The sequence below is a fragment of the Drosophila obscura genome, unplaced genomic scaffold (genome assembly GCF_018151105.1).
Source record: "Drosophila obscura isolate BZ-5 IFL unplaced genomic scaffold, ASM1815110v1 contig_137, whole genome shotgun sequence".
NCBI classification, from domain to species: Eukaryota; Metazoa; Arthropoda; class Insecta; order Diptera; family Drosophilidae; genus Drosophila; species Drosophila obscura.
In genome coordinates, this window is record NW_024542721.1 from 1,102,719 (window position 1) to 1,120,815 (window position 18,097).

General features: G+C 46.4%; 1 protein-coding gene and 1 long non-coding RNA gene across 2 annotated transcripts in view; one reads left to right on the forward strand and one right to left on the reverse strand.

Annotated features, from left to right (window-relative positions):
- LOC111076108 (transcriptional regulator ATRX homolog) overlaps positions 1–18,097 on the forward strand; it is a 256,306-nt gene that overhangs the window by 198,420 nt on the left and 39,789 nt on the right. The gene's annotated exons all lie outside the window — the stretch shown is intronic.
- Positions 1,964–2,557, reverse strand: LOC121405293. Its single transcript, XR_005968475.1, has 3 exons — positions 2,521–2,557; positions 2,158–2,457; positions 1,964–2,091 (listed from the first exon to the last, which is right to left on the reverse strand). It is a non-coding gene; the product is annotated as an uncharacterized LOC121405293 (long non-coding RNA).

Below are 18,097 nucleotides of genomic sequence, written 5' to 3' on the forward strand. Positions count from 1 at the left end.
CTTGATGACAATGCTGCATCTTCAAGTGTAAGATCCCAATGCATGTCATTCTCAAGCATATTCAATCGTTCGCATGCTTCGCGATACGTCCCACACAATTCTTCATCAACAGTTCGCAAAGATTCAAATGATGTTGGTCCACGAATATTTATTAGCAACAATCGCAAATAATAACACTCTTGATTGTTAGGATGAACTGTATAAATTCGTCCTATCGCATCTGAGTGAAACAATACTGGCTGACCATGAACGGCTTTTCCGCGTCTTCGCCTTTGAAAAACTTTTGACGAATTATTCCACGTATAATATTCGGGTACTTCGGCGTATAGCAATGTTTTCGCAAAATCATCTGCTTGACAAAACGAAAAAAATGCAGTTAGAGTTGTTGCTGGTGGTTGCGCAGCTCTTCGCATTGCATTTCCGGGTGTGAAAAAAACGCGTTGACCGTTTTCAAGATGAACAGCTAAATGAACTACAGTTGGATGCCTATCATGGATCGGGAATGATAATATGCGCCATACTGCTTATTTGAACTGATGTATCCGCCCATTTGAAATTGAGTGATCGGTAACATTAGCAACTGCTCCAAAAACAGCCATATCACTGCCCTTGTTGATGTATTTGCAAATGTATTTAATAGATTGAACTGAATTGCAGACCTCTACGTTTATGTGCGCTTTATAAATCATAGATAATAACGGTGAATATGGCACAACCCAACGATTATCAATCTCCAAATCTTGATTTTTAACTCTCAAAGTTACCGAATGGCCATTATCTTCAGTTGATATTCGGGATATCCATCGTTGCTCGTCACTGTATCAGAGACCAAATTTTTTGGAAAACGTTTGGAGCATTTCCCTTCAACCATACAGGGTGAATTCAAATTCAACGAACCACATGGACCGTGAATCATATTTTTGGTGACCACTTCAAACGATTCAGGATCCACTGTTGGATCTGAAATTTCTGCCGAAATCACATCGTCAATTTGATTCGTCCTTATTTTTTCAATCAGCCAAATTAAAATATGCGCATGAGGCAAACCTCGTTTCTGCCATTCAATTGAATACATCAAACATTGAACAGACCCAAATGCACCGTGTTTGACAATTAAATCCAAGAGTGATTTCAATTTTTGTCTAAAAACACGTGATAAAATATCATGGCGATCTTTCGATGTTTGGACAACAAACAATAATTACGAAATTTCTTCCCATTGCGGATTGCACGTGAAGGTGATGAAGAGGTCACCGTAACGGCGAACGTATGACATCGCATCTTGCGCGTACTCAAACATATGACGTGGACTTCCAACATACGATGACGGTAATATTATCGTAGTTCCAACGTTTTGTGCATTACCATCGTTGTTAATGGCATCACGCAAATGAACATACTTTTCGGAACGTAATTTGGCTTGGTTGAATCGAAGAAAATTTAAACGTTCAGATTCAATTTTTGCATACACGTCAACAATATACTGGTGGAAAAGTGCTCTACACCTCAATATGTGGTTGTATTGATTTTTCCGTATCTGCAGCCTGTATGCATAATAATTCATAGCACTAACTTTCTTTGTTCCTTCTCGACCGTCTACTGGATTTATCATTTTAATGTTGAAATTATAGCCATCTTGTCCACTCCAAAACAATATGGGATATTGTAGTGCATCATAACAGCGATGAGTCTCGGATACACGTTTAAGTTGTTCATTTCTACGATGAAGCACAATTTCACGATTATTAAATTGCTCACCAACTATGACTATTGCCACTTCGTCAACTGTTTAAGCATTGAAACGCCTTGCATGTTGGCCAACCGGTGTTTTATCAGCTCGAATAACAATTTTATGATCGTCAGATGGCATTCGATCAAGCGATGTTTTGAAAACCTGAACCAATTCGTTGTGCTCATGGAACATATTTTGCAAATCGAAACTAATTTGTCCCCGCGTGTTGGTAATAATGGCACACCGACGATCAACTTCGTCTTCCGCGTTCCCGATAAAATATAACTGCAAAAATTGGTGGTCTGCGTTGTCGAAAGGTAACAAAGAGCCAAACAAAGATGGTATATTTGACCTTGAATCTGAATAAAATATATGATAGAATGAGAACAAACGTACAATTTGCATAAACAAAACTATTTAATTACCTTGAACGTTGGAATGAAGTTGTCTCTTATATTTGTGGCGCCAAAAGATGCCTATGAGAAGCGTAATCGGTGACACTACTGTACGCGAACGCAACACCTTGTAGATTTTGAATATCACGACATTCATTTGCAGTTGTTGTTGCATCATTTTTCCGTTGATTTGAACGGGACTTTGTTGTGCGTAGTCGATTATTTTTATTGCGATGTGTAATGTCTTGGCTACTTTCACGGCTTCTTGAAGCCACAACTTGAAACGAATTTCGCGTTCGCCGAGCAAAATTAAATCGTCTCGACATTTAACTTTAAAAACCACACAGGTTGGTTTAAAACGCATACATTTTCAAAAGCAACAAATATACTTACACAAATTGCAACTTTTTCAGAAAAAAAATGTTCACACAAAAAGTTATAAAAAACAAAATATATCATCCAATGTTCTGTTCTACAGAATGACACAAAATGAAATGAAGTAGGCGTTCAAACACACATTTTTAGACCAAATTAGAGATTTTTTTTTGATTAATTTTTAATTTTTGTGGAACCTATTTATAGAAAAGTACAAGTTTGTTTGTGCAAACCAGGTCACATTCTCTGGCTATCATTTAAAAAAACAGCATGCAATTTGGTGCACGCGTTGCGGAGATAGCCGCTTACACACAGATTTTTTTCTACAAATTTATAGTATAGATTCTTAAAAAAAAACTAAACCATAAAAAAAACATGATACTATACAAATTTTTAAATCCCGAAATCTATCAGAAAAGTCATTTTTGTCTACAGCGGGAAGAAAAAGTTCAATTTTGTCGAGTAGTGTAATTAGAGATACAATTCTTAGCACCTCTTGTAAAAACGGGAGTTATAAGGTTAGGTTAGATTTATAGGCTGCTCGACCGAAGTCGAGGTAACTCGGAGGCAAGTGAGCCCATTGTGATGTCCGGTGCCTAGGCAGGTTTCGCGAACCATCCCGAGGCCTCTATAAAGAGCACCAGTTTCTCTAGAGGCATGTTTGCCAGGCTGTCCAGGTCTTCTTAGAAGGCTCCGCCGAGTATTCGGGGACGCCTCCGAATGAGTGCAGGACAGTTGCAGAGAGGTGCTGGATGCTCTCTATTTCCTCCTCGTCCCTGCAGCTGCTGCAGAAGTCATGGTGGTCTGTACCATGTGGCCATGCGGCCGATGACACAGTGCCCCGTTATAACTCCTGTCAGTGTTCGCACCCGACTCTTCCTGCAGCTTTGGAGAGTCTTGGTGCGTTTAGGTTCATAGTGGGGCCAAAGCGAGCGAGAGATCTCACAGTTGGGTATGGTGTTCCACCTCCTGTCCGATCTCGTTCTTGCTCGGCCCATCATCTGCGAGATGATGTCTCGTAGTGGCCTCCGTATGTCGCTGACTGCGTCCGCCATTGGCTTGGCCGATCCAGCTCTGGCACACTCGTCCGCACTCTCGTTGTCCGCTATGTCGGTATGACCCGGAACCCACGTGAGTGTGATTGAGTGCGCGCGTATCACGTACAAGTCTGCTTGTGATGGATACCAAGGCTTTGAAGGCAGCCTGACTGTCGACGCAGATTGCTATGTTCCTCGGAGGTATCTCCAAGGTGTGTACTAACTTAGCCGCTTGCCATACTGTATATATCTCCGCCTGGAATACACTGCACCAGTCTGGTAGTCTTAGGGATGTGTTGGTTGCTAGTTCCTCAGAAAAGATTCCAGCTCCTGTCCTTTCGGCCGTCTTTGACCCGTCGGTGAAAATGGAGAGCTCGTTCTGCCCCTTTCCTCGGTGTTTCTCTTTCAGGAGACTTTGGAGTCTCTGGCTGCGGAGCAGCCACTTTTGCTTTGTTGAAGAGTCTCGTCGATTCCTTCCTGACTTCGCTCAGCTCCCGTGACCACCACGGGCTGTGATTGGACTTTGGGGGTCGGCTGATCGGGCAGGATCTGAGAAACTCCTGCTGTAAAGCATTGGTGACATTCTGCGCAACTTCCTCTAGTACTCCCGTTTGAAGTATGTCCCCTTCCGGTGGGTTGGGCAGCACCTTCTGTACGGTTGCGGAGAAGCGGTTCCAGTCTGTCCGCCTGGGATTGCGGTAGGCCTTGGGCCTTATTCCATTTGGTGCTGTACACTATCCTGTAGTGGTCCGAAAAGAAACTCACTAGACACGTGCCAGTCATCGATGGTGAGGGAGTCGCTATTCGAGGCCAGTGCTATATCTATAACCTCTGCACGGTTCTTTTTGCGGAAGGTGGGGTGGTCTCCCCGGTTACACACAAAAAGATTTGTGGACAGAACGTAATCGAACAGCGACTCTTCTCTCGAATGTGTGCCCGTACTTCCCCAGAGGGAGTGATGGGCATTAGCGTCACAGCCTAAGACAATGTCGAGGCCCCCCCTCCGCGCTTGGTGGATGAGGGCCCTGACATCCTCCGAGGGTGGGTCTTCTTCTTCGTACGGCAGGTATGCAGAGGCCAGGTATAGGTTTTTCCCGTCCTCCCTCTCACATAGTGCCGCCGTTAGGTCCGGAGTGCTGTAGCTGGAAGAAAACAGTATACACTATACACTATACAGGTTCTTGGCTTACCCGCGGGGTGTGGCGTGAGAAAGCGGTATCCGCGACCGTTCAGTCCCCGAACCCTTTCACTTACGATCCAGGGCTCTTGGATTAATCTGCACCACCTTCATGCTATTCAGCGGACCTGGGGTGTCGCTGTACTTCTACCGCCAGGGTGCCCATACCGAAAGATATGCGGCAGTCCGTTGCAAGGAGTTTGGCAAGGCTTTCCTGACCAATACTGATCCAGAGTTCCTTGCGTTCCCGTTGTCTCGCGCTATCGCCCTTGTGATGGTCCAGTCAGATGTCTCCAGGATCCGGTTCTGTGACTTGATCAGAACGAGTGTGTCCTCATCCGCCTTGATCAGGGGAGGAATCCACACCTTCATGATCGTTCTCCTGGGAATCTGATTCGTGCCGCTCCTGGCCAAAGTTCACCAAAACCTTGCACTGGGGCTTTGAGAAACTCAAGAGTTTCTGCATTGCCACAGGCCACTGCCTTGGCTCCCTTATACCACTTGATATTTATCTGCGCGCACAATGGCATCCGTCATGGCGGTCAGGATCTCCGATTCTGCCTTCAGCCAGTGGACGTCCGAAATCTTCCTCTCTGGGTCACTTCGGTCGATGATGGCTACCTGCAGCTCGACCAGCGATCCTAGGATGGCCAGAATGTCCTCTGATTTCCGTCCTCTGCCGCTTGAGCCTTGGCCCTCGACCAGTCGGTTCCACCGGTGCCTTCTGTACAGAAGGCGTTGGTGGTGCCTTAGCGCTCGCCGTCTTCTGCGTCGGAGGTGTAGTCTTCCCACTCTGCTTCCCAGACACCTTTTCCCCTTTCTCCGTTAAGGGGTTGGTCCACCTTCGTCTTCGTGCCAGCTGATGCCGACGCTGAAGTCGACGGTTTGGGGTCCTCAGTCACCGCTGCGTGTGCGCTTTGGGGGGCTTGGTCTCCGCTGTTAGGAGGGACTTCGTTGAGCCGCTCGTACACCTCCGCACGTTTTGCTCGTGCTTTTTCTTGAGGCTCTTTTCCCTCGCGTTCAGCGTATCGGGGGGTCGTTGGCTAATACCACGAAGGTATTTTGCCGATGCCCTGTATCCCGACAGCCGCTTGCATAGGGTCTCAGCCTCCTTCTTCTCGTCCGTCACAGTTGGTGGACCCGAGTCAACCTGGATGTTGGGAGCCGTGAATTGTGGCTCCGCCTTCTGCGGCTGCACGTTGTATCCGAGTTGAGAGAAGGCTGTAGCCAACTCTGCCTCCGACACTGAGGGACCAGTGAAGTCGAAGCTTCCGTCTGTGGTTCCCGGTTCCAGGTCCTCTATCGTCCCTTTCTGTCTGCGGATCCTTTTGTTGCTTGTGACATTACACGATTTGACAGCCAAGCACTCCACTGCCATTTCGGGTTTCCTGCAGTCACAGGATATCGACGGGCCTGCGCTCGCACCCCCAATCACCGCCGGTACTGAGTCTCCGACTCCCTGCACCTTAACCGTTGTTGCGTTATCGGACATTTCACCATAACGTCTGTGTTTTATCCCTCCCGCCAGGGAGAACTACTTTTGGCTTCAGCGCTCCCCCATGACCTGCCCGGCTTGGGTGGCCCTTCTGCGATACTGCGTTTTTAGTTTTTTCGTATCTTTAAAATTGTGCCTGCCACAGATTTTCGTCCTTTGTGAGGGCGGGAGGGGGCAGGGCGAATCTTTGAAATGCACTTGTAGCAGTGTGTATTCACATGAGTCTGGAAACCAAATTTGGTTTCTCTAGCTCTTATAGTCTCTGAGATCTAGGCGCTCATCAAGACGGACAGACGGAGAGACGGACGGACAGACGGACATGGCTCTATCGACTCGGCTATTGATGCTGATCAAGAACATATAGACTTTATGGGGTCGGAAACGTTTCCTTCTCTGCATTACACACACATCCACTTTTACCACAAATCTAATATACCCCTTTTTTGAGTACAGGTATAAAAATTCATGCCAATAAATATTTTTTCTCGAATTTCTGAGTTTTTTAAATTTTAATTTAAAAGCTTAATAACTCCACTTAGCTCAGCTAAAAAGTGGGTCGGATTAAGCTCATTTGTCAGCTTTCAGAACGAAAGTTATATGCAACCAGATATAAGATACTTAAGTTATAGGTATAGGTTTTTCCCGTCCTCCCTCTCACATAGTGCCGCCGTTGGGGCCGGGGGGGTTAGCTGGAATTAAACAGTATACACTATACACTATACAGGTTCTGGCTTACCCGCGGGTGTGGCGTGAGAAAGCGGTATCCGCGACCGTTCAGTCCCCGAACCCTCACTTACGATCCAGGGCCTTGGATTAATCTGCACCACCTTCATGCTATTCAGCGGACCTGGGGTGTCGCTGTACTTCTACCGCCAGGGTGCCCATACCGAAAGATATGCGGCAGTCCGTTGCAAGGAGTTTGGCAAGGCTTTCCTGACCAATACTGATCCAGAGTTCCTTGCGTTCCCGTTGTCTCGCGCTATCGCCTTGTGTGGTCCAGTCAGTGTCTCCAGGATCCGGTTCTGTGACTTGATCAGACGAGTGTGTCCTCATCCGCCTATCAGGGAGGAATCCACACCTTCATGATCGTTCTCCTGGGAATCTGATTCGTGCCGCTCCTGGCCAAAGTTCACCAAAACCTTGCACTGGGGTTTTGAGAAACCAAGAGTTTCTGCATTGCCACAGGCCACTGCCTTGGCTCCCTTATACCACTTGATATTTATCTGCGCGCACAATGGCATCCGTCATGGCGGTCAGGATCTCCGATTCTGCCTTCAGCCAGTGGACGTCCGAAATCTTCCCCTCTGGGTCACTTCGGTCGATGATGGCTACCTGCAGCTCGACCAGCGATCCTAGGCTGGCCAGAATGTCCTCTGATTTCGCCTTCTTCGGCTCGGAAGCTTTTGTGGAGTCGTCCGTCCTCTGCCGCTTGAGCCTTGGCCCTCGACCAGTCGGTTCCACCGGTGCCTTCTGTACAGAAGGCGTTGGTGGTGCCTTAGCGCTCGCCGTCTTCTGCGTCGGAGGTGTAGTCTTCCCACTCTGCTTCCCAGACACCTTTCCCCTCTCCGTTAAGGGGTTGGTCCACCTTCGCTTCGTGCCAGCTGATGCCGACGCTGAAGTCGACGGTTTGGGGTCCTCAGTCACCGCTGCGTGTGCGCTTTGGGGGGCTTGGTCTCCGCTGTTAGGAGGGACTTCGTTGAGCCGCCGTACACCTCCGCACGTTTTGCTCGTGCTTTTCTGAGGCTCTTCCCTCGCGTTCAGCGTATCGGGGGTCGTTGGCTAATACCACGAAGGTATTTTGCCGATCCCTGTATCCCGACAGCCGCTGCATAGGGTCTCAGCCTCCTTCTTCTCGTCCGTCACAGTTGGTGGACCCGAGTCAACCTGGATGTTGGGAGCCGTGAATTGTGGCTCCCCTTCTGCGGCTCACGTTGTATCCGAGTTGAGGAAGGCTGTAGCCAACTCTGCCTCCGACACTGAGGGACCAGTGAAGTCGAAGCTTCCGTCTGTGGTTCCCGGTTCCAGGTCCTCTATCGTCCCTTTCTGTCTGCGGATCCTTTTGTTGCTTGTGACATTACACGATTTGACAGCCAAGCACTCCACTGCCATTTCGGGTTTCCTGCAGTCACAGGATATCGACGGGCCTGCGCTCGCACCCCAATCACCGCCGGTACTGAGTCTCCGACTCCCTGCACCTTAACCGTTGTTGCGTTATCGGACATTTCACCATAACGTCTGTGTTTTATCCCTCCCGCCAGGAGAACACTTTTGGCTTCAGCGCTCCCCCATGACCTGCCCGGCTTGGGTGGCCCTTCTGCGATACTGCGTTTTTAGTTTTTTCGATCTTTAAAATTGTGCCTGCCACAGATTTTCGTCCTTTGTGAGGGCGGGAGGGGGCAGGGCGCTTTGAATGCACTTGTAGCAGGTGTATTCACATGAGTTGGAAACCAAATTTGGTTTCTCTAGCTCTTATAGTCTTGAGATCTAGGCGCTCATCAAGACGGACAGACGGAGAGACGGACGGACAGACGGACATGGCTCTATCGACTCGGCTATTGATGCTGATCAAGAACATATAGACTTTATGGGGTCGGAAACGTTTCCTTCTCTGCGTTACACACACATCCACTTTTACCACAAATCTAATATACCCCTTTTTTGAGTACAGGTATAAAAATTCATGCCAATAAATATTTTTTTCTTTCGAATTTTCTTGAGTTTTTTAAATTTTAATTTAAAAGCTTAATAACTCCAGACATTAGCTGCAGCTAAAAAGTGTCTGGGTCGGATTTATAGCTGCATTTGTCAGCTTTTCAGAACTGCAAAGTTATATGCAACCAGATATAAGATACTTAAGTTATGTGAAAAATAGAAGCACTTCCTCTGGAAAAAACCTGAAAAATATACTAAATTTCAAAAATTCTTTAAAGAAACTAAACCATAAAAAAAAACATGATACTATAAAAATTTGTAAATCCCGAAATCTATCAGAAAAGTCATTTTGGTCCACAGCGGGAAGAAAAAGTTAAATTTTTTCGAGTAGTGTAATTAGAGATACAATTCTTAGCACCTCTTGTAAAAACGGGAGTAAAAGTGGCAGCTTTCCATCTTCCAATAAACTGACCCGTTACCAAAGAATTTTTGAAGATAATTTTCAGAGGTTCACAAAAATCAACATCGCAGTTGCGAAGCAGAAACGCGAACCCGGGTTTACTCGAGTTGTCGAAATCAGCAATTGCCTCCAAAAGTTCCACCTCCGATATATCCAGTGAGCCAATATAGACCACCGAAGGGATAGAGTCTAAGACATCAGAATCAGGACAAGCTGCGCATGGCTTGAAATTTGAGGTAAGGTTTGCTATGCGACTATCGGTATTTGAGCTCAAGTTACCAGGGTTCATAGCTAAAGGAAGAGCACTCGTCGACCTTTTTGAATTTATGAAATGCCAGAACGACCTGCGATTAACCTTAAGTCCCCTTACAACGTCAGAAATATATATATTTATTTTATTTTATTTATTTAAAAAATCAATCTCCCGCTTATGAAGCACATACCTGGACCAGTCAACAGAGTCACGGGTCTTCTTAAATCGTTTAAACTTGTTACGCAGATTCTTATACCTCACAAGACCCTTCGTATACCACAGTAGCCTATACGAGACACGCACTCTTCTGTAATCATTATTATCAATAATAATATAATCGGTACGAATTAAAACAGTGTAAGAAAAGTCAGCACTAGGATGCAAGAGAAGAGAATCCCAGTTTACGTTTAACATGTCATCCCGTATAGCATTCAAACTTAAATCAGTAAAAAAATATTCGAAATCGGGTTCAGACCAGGGAGAGTAACTATAGATTTTAGCTGAGAATACCAACGGCACGTGATGCATGTCACATTCTGCAATAGGCAGCTCGCAATGTGCAACATAGCAATCAATATCCGCACTAACAAAAACTAAATCTAGAATCTTATTTAACCTATTAAAAATATTATTTTTTTGGGCCCATACAGTCATCCAGAAAAAGAGTTTCGTGCTGCAAATGCACGTTGCTCGGCATCAAAGCCGCCGACTGCGGATCGGCGGACCATACCAACGAGCCCAGATTGAAATCGCCAACGACGCAGACATGCTGACGGCCTCGTAGATTACCATATATTTTAGCAATATTCAGCGTGAGCGCCTTGTAGACTTCATACCTGCTATTCGGTGGAATATACTATGCGGTGATACATAGCGTCTCCGACTGACTGGCCGCTGACACACCAATGTGCTCCAAGATAGAGTCACCATTAAGGAGACAAATCGGGTCACAGCGTAGGGTGCGTCTAACGGCCACAATGACACCACCTCCTCTCTGACGCTTCGTTTTGGCACAATTTTGGCACAGTCCTTAAGAAATACTTGGAAAAGGTTGGGATCAAAGCACTCGTTGTCGAAGACGTTTTTGTTGGGCCAGGTTTCAACCAAGATGATTACGTCTGAAATTTTAGAATAATTTTTCTAAATTAAAATTCAACAACAAAAAACGGAGTTGGGTGGCTGCAAATTCTGTATATTTCGACGAAAAGACGGAAGACTCAAAAAAAGGGATGTGCGCTCGATTTCAATATTAATTTTCGACTTCTTTCCATTTTCGTTATAAAATATTCTTAAACCTAACTTATCTAGGGCGGCGAAGTGGGGCGAATTCACCAAGAGCGAGAGAGAGCTTTATTGCGCTCCCGCTTCGCCCTAAACTATCTTACACTAGACTTCAAATTTTACCAAAATATACAGATTAGCGTCGTGACGCGACAACGTCGAAATCGCTGCCAAGAAGACAGCCTGAGCCTTAGTGCGCATACCTGCTATATTTTGAAAGAAAGTGCGAATGGAATTGGCCCCTACATCAGCATCAGCGGCCACGGGAGAAGGATCCAGAGCAGGACCACGCAATTCACTCTGAACAGCAGGGCCAAGATCCATACTAGAAATGCGCCGAACCATCGCAGTGTGGATCAGCAGCCCAACCTCGTCGAGTAGACTGCGCGGGAACGCGGCTGGGAGACCCACTCTTTTTGAAAGTGTTGACAGTGGCGCTGAAGAGAGTGATCCACTTAAGAGCAAGCGCTTTCCCCAATTGTCGAGTGCAGCGCTGACGCAAGCATAGCACACGAAGCAATGCACTCATGCAGTCAAGAGAAAGCGCTAGCAAGAGCATCGCCACCCGACCCAGCAGCAGCAGAGCGAATGCCTCACAAAGCGCACCGTGAAAAATACATATTGTAGTTGTTGCGTCGCCGTGGAATGCCAAACCACGGGCGGTTGCTTACAGCAAAGAAGCGAACAAGTGCAGGTAGAATATTCTGTCGAAAAGCGGCGATCATAAACCCTGAGACGCCGCACAGTGGCTCGTTTTCTCAAAACACGTTAAAAAATTAATAACTTTTGAACCCGGGTAGGTATAAGTCTGAAATTTAATACATATATTTGCAATACTTAAAATAATTTGTTAAAAAAAATTTAAGGTAGGCGTGTCACTGGAAGGGGCGTAATTAACGGTCAAACTCGAAATTTAGTTTTTTATACCCGTACCCAAAAAAGAGGTAAGAGGTATATTAGATTTGTGGTAAAAGTGGATGTGTGCAACGCAGAGAAGGAAACGTTTCCGTAAGCACGCCAAGATCTTCAGGGTTTTCTGCAATTGCGAGAAGAGGTCGAGAATTTATTACAGCCTGGATTTGGCAGACCAATGTCCGAAGCTCGTCAAAGCCAAAGAGTGACGATCCCAGGGAACGATATAAATGCTGCTTGCCGCTTCTCGCTCATAAACAGCCGAAGGGACCGCAGTAGTCGATTCCAATGACGCTGAATGCAGGCGAATCCTGCACTCGATCCTTCGGTAGGTCAGGCATTATGTGCTCCACAAGACGAGGTCTGGACCTGCAGCAGATGATGCATTTCCGCAACGCTCGAGCAACAGTTTTCATGCCGCCGATTGGCCAGAACTGCAAGTAGAGACTGCGGACCAGCTTGGTGATGCTTCCGTTGAAAGTGCATGATGATGGCGAACGTCAATGGATGATCCCTGGGCAAAACGATTGGGTGGCGTGCATCGAAGCCAAGAGTTGAGTGCCGCAAGCGACCACCAACGTCATCTATGAAAGGCGAGAGAAATATAATGCTGCTGGAGGACTCCACACAGTTCCCCTTCCGCAGAGCACGGTACTCAGGATACAGGTGAGCTCGTTGAATGATGCGACACAACAAATGCGATCCTTTGCGAAGGTCTTCAGACGAGAGATCAGGTGACTTTTTCTTACTGACGAACTTATGAACATATCCAAAAATGCGCATCATGACTCCGAATGAGTTAATGTGCTTAAACGAAAGCGAGATGTCGACACGATCAGACGACAGCAATACTCGATGTCTAATTTCCCGAAGACTGAGTTCGGGCGAACAACGTTCAGGCCAGCTACTTCTTTCGCCTTGCAAGAAAGAAGGTCCATTTATCCACAAACTAGACTGCAAGAGCTCCTGAGGCGCTGCTCGCTTTGACAGAGTGTCAGCCGGGTTCATTTCAGTTGGGACATAGCGCCAATCCATGCCCCTCGTAAGTTACTGTATTGCAAAAATCTTGTTAGACACGAAATTTGGATGGTGCCTTTCGCAACCAAGACAGTACGACAGTTGAATCCCACCAGCAATGGATCGGGCAGTCGAAGGTATCCATTTTTCTAATTTCGCGAAGTAAATTGGCTAATAGGAACGCTGCACATACCTCAAGCTTAGGCACCGGGAGGGTTTTCAATGGTGCAATTCTAGCTTTCGAGCAAAGCAAATGTACCTCATCGGCGGTATCCTTAAACGAACGAGCATAGATACAAGCCCCATAGGCCTGGAGGCTGGCATCACAAAAGGCATGCAACCTTGCCTTAGGTTGAAGTATGTGACGCGGAAATGTAGCGTGACCCACAGTAGCGAAGTCCTTGCAAAACTCAGCCCAAGCCGATTCCAGTGGCTGAGGAAGACTTTCATCCCAATGCAGCTAGTCTCTCCACATGCGCTGCATGATGATTTTCGCTCTTGTCAATGTGGGTCCAATCAATCCCATAGGATCATAGCACCGTGCAATGGTTGACAATACCGAACGCTTAGTGTGCTTGCCAACACCGATTTGAGGTGCAAAAGTAAACAAGAACTTGTCCCTATGGGGTTCCCGGTTGAGTCCAAGCGCCTTGGTCACATCGCTGCCATCATCGAGCTTCAGAAAACTGTCCCTTTCTGCCTCAGGGACTTCACGAAGAACATCAGAAAAGTTGGAACACCATTTCCTTAACTGAAAATTGCCACAAGCAAGAAGTTCCGTGGTTTGTCGCATAATATCCAGCACTTCCTCGACTGAACCCAATGGATAAATTGAATTCCGAACCCAATGGATACGAAGACGACTCATCTATGTCCAGCTGATGCATAGCTCGAATAGCTAAAAACTATGCAGGCTTAGTCCCATAGGTGACAGTGTTTAGCTTGAAGATCTGTATATCGTCGTCAACAGAGTCCCTCCACAAAATGCATTGGAGCATGGTGTCGGACATTGAGACACGCTCGACCCTATACATTTTACCGATATCGCCTGTAAGAGCAATGGAAAATGTACGAGATCGAAGAAGCGTGTGAAACAGCTTGGCTTGAATGGTGGGACCTGACATAAGCAGATCATTCAACGAGAGACCAGATGTGGTAACTGCAGAGCCGTCGAATACGACTCTTAGCTTTGTGGTGGAGCTGTCCTATTTAATGATGAAATGATGCGTTAAGAAATATCTGCACTTGTGTCTAACTTCATTTGGCACCAGAGACATATGATCAAGGGACAGGTACTCCTTCATGAATGCCGAATATTTCGAATATAGAGCTGGATTACGCACGAACTTGCGCTCCAAATTTTCCAACCGTCGCTTTGCTTGCAAGTAGCAATCGCCCAAGGACTCCAGACTTCGCTTCATGGGCAAGCTAACGGAATATTCCCCTGAGGGTAATCGAGTGTGCTGGTTGACAAAGTGGTCCTCGCAGTGCAGCTCCTCCTTTGTTGCTCCACTTCCCAAAATTGACGAACCAACTCATCGAGCCGAGAGCTGTTATTGGTGTCATCCGAAGGTTGGACGAATGAAATGCAAAAGAGTGTGTTGCTTCGATCGGCAAGTGCGGCAGGGACCTGATCTACAATCTCTCAATTGATGGCCCTTTCGTAGGCAATTAAGGCAAAGCAAGAGCCTTTTGGCTTCCAGGCGACGATCATTCGGCGATAGAATTGCAAACCGTTGACAATTGGCAATCATGTGATGAGTCCTCTCGCACAATTTACAGGAAACTGGAGCGCTCGATGCTACAAACGACCTTGTTTGATACGTACTCACGGTTTTTCTGACTTGCCAACCTGACCATCTTGTCCTTGCATGGATTGATCCGCATTTTCAAGCGTTCGACATCTTTTTTCCAAGAATCCAGATAATTTGTCCCAAGATGGCCGTTCTTGATTCGACGAAGACTCCTCCCATCTATTTTGAGAGACTTTGTCCAGCTTCTGAAGAACAGTATGCACGAGAATACAATCCGCCACTTCTTCCTTGCTTGCAAGCGACTCCATGGCACGAATATGCGAGGTAACTCTGTCGGTCAGTTCCCTGAACCTGCCCACCGATACGTCAGCCTTCAGGGATGCGCTACTCAAGCGAATCTGATGAGCCTTTGCAAACGTATCATGTGGACCATATTGGACCAATGGAGTTGACTAACAAACAGTATAATCACGTTTAGTTAGTTGTCGACGCTTTTTCTAAATTTGTTTAGCCAAAGAAGAGTACAGGCACTAATGAGGTGGTTCATAGGTTGCAAAAACAAAGTGTGTGATCACAGTTAAAGGTACTGCTAATGTTTTCGAGGAAAATTGTAAGGAGAAGGGTATCCAACATTTGCTGATAGCGACAGGAGTACCACGTGGTAATGGACAGGTAGAGCGAATTAATAGAGTCGGTTTTACCGACTTTTCGCAGAAGATGCGTGCGTGCTTCTCTCTGCTGTTTATTAGTAAAACTAATTTAACATTGCAAGCTTAACTCTAACACACCTTCGTGCCGCTTCGTGGCGCATGGTGCAGGAGGTCAGTCGGATCTTCTGACATAGGGGTAATTGGCCGCGAATTCAAGCACGCTTCTATTTTGGTGAGGAGGGTCGACAACTCTTCAAAAGTGTACTTCAAACTTTTCACTCCCGCTTCCCACAAGTCACCCATGTGAGGTGCACTTGGAGGAAACGCTACGTGAGATGCTGTTGAGGATATGCTGCAATAACGCAGTTTCTTGTAGCTACCATGAAATCATGGGAAAGGGCCTTTGCGGCTCATACAAATATTTTTCCATTATCGGAATACATTTGCTGAGGGCAACCCCGTCTTGCCACAAATCTGTGAAAAGCGGCGAGTAACCTTTCGGTTGTGAGATCTGAGGTTGCCTCCAGATGGATCGCCTTCGTGCTGAAGCACACGAAGACACACACATATCCCTTGGTGATACGGCACGCTCGATCTGTGTATGTCTGGATTTCGAATTGTATAAGTTGGATAAGTTACAATGCACCGTGCGTTGCTCCAACTCCGTCTCGTGCAAAAGTACAGCTGGGATGCGCCATTAGTCTTGGTTCAATTGCAACCTGTGATGAAACACCTCTGCTAGCAAGGTCAGCAGGGCTGTGCTCCGATCTTACGTGAGACCACGTTCTCTGGATGACGGACTGTGTGATCTCGGTATGCTAATTTCTTGGAGAGTAGGATAGCTAGGTAGAAAGTCCTGCCATCTTTTGAGGAGGTTTGTTGTCGTCCCACCCGAGCTCTTTAAGCCAAATTTCCTGCATAAAGATTTTTACTCGGACTACAACTGGAGCTAGCCTTCCCGCTGGAGCGAATAATTTGGATAGGACTTCTCTTTTGATGCAAGAGGAACTTAAGGCTACACCGGATGGTCTTAAAAGAATTCATCACTATCACTATGTCTTTGCTGCGCTAGCGTCCCCCATTCAAAGAAATTGTCACATGGTCCTTAGGAATGTCCTGGTGGACTTGCTTCGCATTAGAAGTCCACTTTCTCAACGGAAAACCCCGCACTATCTAGAGCAGCGCAAAGTTCCTCTATCGTTGCGATTGTACCTTGTGTTGTGTGTGCGCCAGCAAGCACATCGTCAACATACATCGAATTGGATATGATGTCGCTTGCCAGTGGGAAGCGCAAGTTCCTTCAGCACACGAATGGCCAAGAATGGAGCGCAATTTACCCCGAACGTAACAGTGGTAAGCTGATAATCACAGAGCTCGACATCTACGTTTCTGGAAGGGATTTTTTGGAATCTTGTTTGCGAAGGATCGAGGGTAATTTGCCGGTACATTTTTGTGATGTCAGCATTAAAAACATATGGAAAGAACCGCCATTTCAGTATCTGAATGGTTAGATCTGATTGGAGAACTGGTCCTGGTTGGAGAATGACTTGCCATTTGAGGACGTACTGGAGTTAACGCCTCGACTACCCGTAGTTTTTGTAGTGGTGCTGTCCGGTTTTTTGACAGCATGATGGAGCAGATAGAAGTTATCGGAATCATTACTTGGAGGTACTTGGCGCATATGACCTAAGACAAAGTACTCCTGGAGGACGCGATCATACTGCACTTTCAACGGAACTTTTCGTTTCAAACTACCTTTGAGCTGGTGCGATTGATCTCGAATGACCTATTTTGGTATGCATTCAGGATTCCGAAAGGGCAAAGATACCCTATTTCCGACACTTGGATCTGTACGGGTGGTTCGCATAAAATTGTCTTCACAGACGGACTCAAAAGAATCTTCAACCAATTGCAGCAATTGCTTGGCTCAAGCCCGATACTTGCACTTGAACTGGATAGAACTGGATGATTCTGAACAAGCGGTCTGAGATGAACGTTGCTTCCGACCCCGAATCGATCAATGCACGTGCTTTATAGCTAGTGCCCAAGTGGCATATGTTTATAAAAGCTTTGCCTAGCAGAACACCCTGTGTGTTTGCTGTGAAGTAGTTCTCGATATTGAAGGCTGAAGTGGACTGTATTGGTTGACTTTGGTTTTGATTGGAGGAACTGATTTGGCGGGCTCTGAAGGGGGGTAACCACGGTGCAGAAGCGTGTGGTGGCGACCTTTGCATAAGAAGCAATTATGCTGACTTGTGCAGTCTTTGATCCGATACCCTCTAGCAAAACAGTTCAAACATAATTTTTGTTGCTTTATGTAGTTGGATCTATCATAAGCAGTCATTTTGAGAAAGCGTGGACACTGACGCACGGGATGATTTTTCTTTGAGCAAAGGTTGCAAGTTCGCGTCTTGACGCTGAACTTTGGTAAAGATTGTTCGCACAGTGACAAGGTTATCTGCGGCAACTTGAAGGAAACTACGAACATCAGCACGCCGTCCGGAAGCGGTTATTAATGGTCACTTCGGAGTGTTCAAGGGCCGTCAGGCATCCTTGGACAGCACTCTTGATATGTTTCAAAGCAGCTCCGGATACTTTGTGAATAGGGGGAAAAGGATCTTCAGCTGGATATTAACTAGCGTTCTTCTATTTTCAAAGCGCTTTGTGAGGGCGGACCATGCGGACTCAAAACCCTCATTCGGGAGCTGATTTTTGGCTGATTTTATATAATTTTTCCACCTGCCATAAACTTGAATTGTTCGTGTAGATAGCAGTGAATAGGTCCCGGAACATGGGCCATTTCAGATAATCGCCGGAGAGCACCTCGGTTTCAAGGGGTGGTAGCCTGTAGCCTCGTTGCTGGAAACTAGGTACCGATACAGGAGCCGCATTCTGCACAATTTTTCA